The sequence below is a fragment of the Nycticebus coucang genome, chromosome 20, assembly GCF_027406575.1.
Source record: "Nycticebus coucang isolate mNycCou1 chromosome 20, mNycCou1.pri, whole genome shotgun sequence".
Lineage (NCBI taxonomy): Eukaryota > Metazoa > Chordata > Mammalia > Primates > Lorisidae > Nycticebus > Nycticebus coucang.
In genome coordinates this window covers 5,281,028-5,287,612 of record NC_069799.1, presented here as the reverse complement: position 1 = coordinate 5,287,612, position 6,585 = coordinate 5,281,028, and the positions used below count along the sequence as shown (strand labels likewise).

Sequence of the window (6,585 nt, the reverse complement as noted above, 5' to 3'; positions counted from 1 at the left end):
TAAAATGCCCGTGTACAAGATTACCATATAATGAAGACTGACACTAGAATTAAAGTAACTTTCTTCATTTTAATTCTCTATGTTCATCTCTTCAACATTTACAATATGTCAGACATCACTCAAATGGTCAAACATTTAAACCCATGCCTTACTAAGTCACGCCATTCAATATTGCAGGCTGACACTTCCAGCTGTTAAATAATTAGGTTGAAAGAAGTACAAAGATAGCTCACTAGGAGTGAGAATTGGATGACTTTTCCAAAACTTCATGCTAAAGTGTCATCCACTATGTCCAAAATGGTTTTTATTTTACTTTCAAATTAAAAGTATATTTGAAGTAATGATTAAGAGAATGATGATGTAGTGAAATAGAAATAAGAAACAATTAACAAGTTTCAAGGGCTTAATTTTGCCCATGTATTTATAATTGACATATTGTGCTACATTATTTTATTAAATATTTTAGATATATATAAGTCAAATAAATTATATAAAAATATCTTAGCTTAAGAAATATGACGTTACTAGTGCCACAATCATCCTCTTCCCTTTCCACCAAAGATAACCACTATATGGAATCTAATATTAATTATCCTCATGCATGGATTTATGCTGTTACACATATGTGCAAATCTGTAACACATACCCATGTAATGCTGCTTTGCATATTTTAAAACTCTTTCTGCATATAGTTCTTTTTATTTAAATTTATGTTACCAGACTCATCCAGTTCAAATCATACATTTTCACTGTCGTCATATGAATACATTGCAGCTTACCTACTTAGCTAGAGAGGAGACTTTTATGAGTTCCACTGTTAAGAACACTCTTACACACATCTTCGTGTGCAAATGTAGACAACTCTCTCTCAGGCATACATATAGAAGCAGAATTTCTGAGTTGTATGTTATTTGCATCTTCAGTTGTATAGATAACATCAAGTAGTTACCCTAGTTTACCTAGTTTTACAGTTAAAAAAGCATCCATGGTCTCCCAAATACACCTTTTAGTAGATCTTTAAAGTATTTAAATTGTTTTGCACATTCTCATTAGGCCTTACACCAGATCCTCTTCCCAGCGTGGCATGTGACAGTAATAACACTTTGCTTCAGAAACTGAACATCACTCCCCAGGGTCAGGAACTAGGAAATAATTTTCCTAGCCCTCATCCTTAAAAAGATCACAGTCAAAAGAAACAACTGGCTTAAACAACAATTAAAATATACAACCTATCATATAGTAATTAAAATTACAATAATTGCCATTATTACTTAATTTGCATTATCCCATTTAGTCCTTGGAATAAGGCTGGAAATAAAGGTGTTATTATCCTCGTTATTCGGGAAAAAATTCAGAAGCTGAATGAGACGTTCTGTTACCTACCCACCCGAGGCAACACAGCTAGTAAATAACAGCCAGCATTCAAACTAAATTCGCCATGCTCCCAAGCCAGCACTCTCTCTACTACACCCGGGAAGGAGGCTGCAGGTTAGAATTGTGAAGCTCTTACTACGACAATCTGTAGAGCACCGTGGAGAGCAAAAGGATCTAATTAACTTATCTGGAGACCGTTGAATTCAGAAATGGGACTTTCCAACTTCCTGTTGCTGTTTTGTTTAGGTGGCAAGGTTTTGGTATTCCTTTGGGTTTCCAGAGAAGAAGAGAATAGGCCATGATATAAAATAACTTAGTTAAAATAAAAAACTGAATCAATCGTACTAAATAGTCACAACACTGCTAAAAGCTGCACTAGAGTTAAATGATTGGGTAAAATACATTTGAGTCATTTTCTGTAGATTTAACTGATTACAGGATTCCTCTCATACTCACTTCCATAACTCAACTTGATACTAAAGGAAAAACTTGCCTGAAGCTGTAAAGGAGAATGAACCAAGTAGATTTCAAGTCATTCTCATGCAAACTCCATTCTGTAGCAAAAAGAATTTTACACAACAAATCACATAGGCAACTACAGGAAAAAAGGGCCAGAGGAACGTCCTAGTAACATGGAGAAAGAATGAAGCACGGGCAGATGACTTTTCAGGAGTAGCAACAGTAGAAAACTGAATAATCAGAGGAGTGATGGCAATAGTGTGAAAACAGAAACCTGAGGGGGGTGCAAAGGGGTGGAAAAAAATACACTATCATTCTGAGAGTAGCCACACAGTGACCACAGCAGCACTTTCAAAGTTAGTTTCTTTCAATATCACGGATATAGTTGTTTGATGTATGTTGGGGTTCATGCTCCACCAACACACCAAGAAATAAATCAAACTCTACCAAAGTAGCTTCTTAGCTTGAGAAATACAAAATTCAAGGGAATTGACTGATGAATGTAGATGCAAAAACCCTTAAGAAAATCCTAGCAAACTGAATTGAGTATAATGTTAAAAGGATCATTCACTGAGACCAATGGGAGCTTATCACAGGGATGCAAGGACGGTTTAACATACACAAATACATAAATGTGCTACATCACATTAATGGAATGAGAGAGAAAAAATTTATATGATCATCTTATTAGATACAGAGAAAGACTTTACCCAAATTCAACATCCTTTCATGATAAACATTCTCGATAAATTAGGTATAGAAGGAATGCACTTCAACCTGATACAGGCCATATATGAGAAACCCACAGTTAACATTATACTCTGCAAAAAGTATAAAGCTTTTCCTGTAAGTTCAAGAACAAGATAAAGATTCCCACTCTTCACAAAGAAATAAAAGAAAGAAAAGAAATTTTAAAAAACATAAGAAAATTGTGAAACGTTGCTATTTTCTGATAAAAATGATCTTCTATACAGAAAGCCCTGAAAAAGCCACAAAAACAAAACAAACAAACAAAAAAAAAACTATTAGGGCCAATTAATGAATACCAGGGTGTTGCCAGATCTAAAAGCAACACACAAAACCCAGCTGTGTTCTTCTACACTAACAATGGTCCATCCCAAAAAGAAATCAAGAAAACAATCCCATTTACAATGGTTACAGAAAAAAAGAAATTCTTAGGGATAAATTTAGCCTGGAGGTAAAAGATCTGTATATTAAAACTACAGAACACTGGTGAAAGATGAAGAAGATACAAAGAAATGGAATGATATTCTGTGTTCATGAATTACAAGAATAAATATTGTTAAAATGTCCATACAACCCAAGCAATTTCTGTCAAGATCTCAATAACATATTTCACGGAAATACAAAAAGAAAATCCTAGAATTAATATTGAACAACAACAACAACAACAAAAATGAATAAGTAAGGCAATCTTGACAAAAAAGAATGAGGCTAGAGGCATCACACTGCTTCCTTCAAACTATGTTACAAAGGTATATTAATTAAAGTGCATGGCACTGGCATAAAAACAGACACTTTAAACAATAGAACAGAATAGATGAACCTACACATTAGGGTCAGTTAATCTTTGACAAAGGTGCCTAGAACACAGAATGGGAAAAGGACAGTCTACTGAACAAAAAGTGTTGGGAAAACAGGAATCTCGAACCTTATTTCACACTATATACAAAAATAACTCCTGCACAGCAAAGGAAACAATTAACAGATTCAAGGTACACTGTACACACTGGGATAAAATATTCTCAAGCCATATATCTGATAGAGGGTTAATACTCAAAATATATAAGAAACTTAAATAATTCATTAGGAGGAAGATAGCCTGATTTAAAAATGTTCAAAGGATTTGAATAAGTATTTCTTCAATGGAATACATACAAATGGCCAACAGATACATGAAAGAAATGTTCGACATCACTAATTAGCAAAGAAATGGAAATTAAAATCACAATGTTACCCCCTCATACACATCGAGATGGTATTACCAAAAATATAAAAAGTAAGTATGAATGAGGATGTGGAGAAAAGAGAACACTGGTGCACTGTTGGTGAGACTGTAACCTTGTACAACAATTTGGAAAATGTACAGCAGTTCCTTTAAAAGCCAAAATAGAGTTACCACATGATGCAGCCATCGCACTTCTGGGTATATTTTCCAAGGATTTTAAATCAGCAACGTTGAAGAGATATTTGTACTCTTATGTACATTACAACATTATCTACAACAACCATCAAGAGATGAATAGATAAAAAAAATGTAATATATATGTATAAACACAATGCAATACTATTCAGCCTTAAAAACGAAGGAAATTCTGCCATTTACAGAATGAAATGATGATGAACCTAGGGCACATTATCCTAAATGAAATAAGCCAGGTACAGAAAGAAAAATACCGCAGGTTCTCACTGACATGTGGACTCTAAAACAAACAAACGCACAGAAGCAGAGTGTAGAAGGGTGGCTACCAGGGTCCAGGTGTGGGGAGAATTGGGAGATGCTGGTCAAAGGACACAAAAAGTTTCAGTTCAACGGGAGGAACGAATGGTAATCATTGTGGTTGACATGTTGATCAGCTTGCTTCAATAGTGCTACATTGCATACATATATCATAATGTCACTTTGTACCCAACAAATACATATGACAGTAATCTGACATCATAAAAATATTTAAAAATTAAAAAAAATAAAGGGATGTGAAATTATATGTATATATATAATTATATCTACAACGAACACAGTGGAAATGCTTCCTTGTTCACATACCAAGATTGGGCTATTCCAATCGCACACAACTAAGTATCACAAAGCTTTAGAGTTCATATGGCTTGGGCTCATATTCAGCTCAGTCTAATATTAACTATGTAATTTTGGGAATTGTTCAACTTCCCCACAAATCAGATTCCTCATCTATAAAATGAAGATAATAATACATGCAATAGATTAATTATAAGGATTAAAGCATTTTAAAAAAGTGCCTGTCACATAATAGTGCATTTGGGGAGCAGTGATAATATTGATCATTATTATATATCATAGCTATCATATTTATGATGATAATGATGACAAAAGGGTGGTTAGAATAAATAGTATCAGTCCTCTTTCTTATCCCATGAATTAATGGTGTAAATTTAAAATTTCTGTCCCTTCCTTCTTATGACCAATCATTTACTAACAGGTACAGACATAAGAACTGAAATGAGAACTTAGATCACTTGTAGGGTTGATTTTACTATCTCACTAGCAATCGTTAAACTCTGAAACTTCTCTTATAAATTTTATTTCCACTTTTACTGGCATTCTCTAACAGTAATAAATAATACATATCTATTACTATAAACAATGAAAAGGGTAGTTTGGGGGTACAGTTATAATAACCGGAGAATTATCTCTCCCTAAACATGTTACATGGTATTGAAATAGTCATTGTGTAATTGTATTGGACACATTTATGTCAAAAGAAGGAAAAATTGATAGTCTTTTTACTTTTTTATTTAAATGAATCTAAATAATCATTCCCACTACATACTCCGAGCATAATCACAATTGAGCAAAATTCAGTCGTCCAAGTCAATATATTCTAATATATTCAGTGTTTGTTCAATGTAGGCTAAATATTTTCATTTTGTTGTTTACAACTACCTTTTCCTAGCTCCCTATCAGCGCCTATAAACCAGCACCTTATGGCCTACTAAATGAGCCTCTAAAAGCTGCTCTGAAAAATCAACATAATGGTAGAAATTGAAATGGGCTTAAAATCTATGTTACTGCTGTTGTCAGAGAATATGCTTAAATGCAAACAAAAATCCATGCATACCCATACTGTGTGACATACTGATTGTCAGAAATAGTTTTTCAATTCTCAGTTTAATCTAAAATGTGTTGCTTGGGATTCTGAACCAGTATAAATCAAACTAAAGTAGCTGATAAAATAATCTAAATGCAAAAAAATAAACCATGATAAATATAAAAATAGAAATGTAATTGCTGTACTTTAAAATGCCAGCAATTCACTCAAAATCCTTGTAATAGTGACAGCAGCTAAGTTTGAGTTATCTCTGGAAGTAACCCATGTCTATGAAACCCACAAATAACTATAAAGTTTTCTAAGTCCAATTTTTAAACTAAAGGTTTCTAGGCAACCAGGAGCACTAGAAAGATATTCATGTTACAAAGGAAGGAAATAAGCAAGTATTTTGAATTTCTAAAATCACCAGTGAAATTCCTTAGGCTACTTGTTCCTTCATGAGAATTCTATTAATGAGAGATGACATTTCTTTTCCAAGAAATATGGAACGCTTCACGAATTTGCGTGTCATCCTTGCGCAGGGGCCATGCTAATCTTCTCTGTATGGTTCCAATTTTAGTATATATGCTGCCGACGCGAGGACGAGAGATGACATTTCCTGAGTGAATAACAATCAATAGTGACCTTAACACAGAGCACTCTGACAGCCATCGTGTCTCTCTGTCTGTCTGTCTCTTTCACTTTGTCTCTTCAAGAAATGCTAGAAGTGGGTGGTGTCTGTGGCTCTAGGAGTAGAGTGCTGGCCACATATGCTGGAGGTGGTGGGTTCAAACCCGGCCCTGGCCAAAAGCTGCAAAAAAAAAGAAAGAAACAAAGAAAGAAATGCTAGAAGCCATCACACTCCCTAGATGTCATTTATTTACTTAGAAATTCACTCACCTAATGCTTCCTTAGTGACTGTCCCATTCCCAGCACTGAGCTA

At 34.3% G+C, this 6,585-nt stretch overlaps 1 non-coding gene across 1 annotated transcript; it reads right to left on the bottom strand.

Annotated features, from left to right (window-relative positions):
- Positions 1–6,139: 6,139 nt before the first annotated feature.
- Positions 6,140–6,246, bottom strand: LOC128573157 (U6 spliceosomal RNA). Its single transcript, XR_008376327.1, has one exon. It is a non-coding gene; the product is annotated as a U6 spliceosomal RNA (small nuclear RNA).
- Positions 6,247–6,585: the final 339 nt, after the last annotated feature.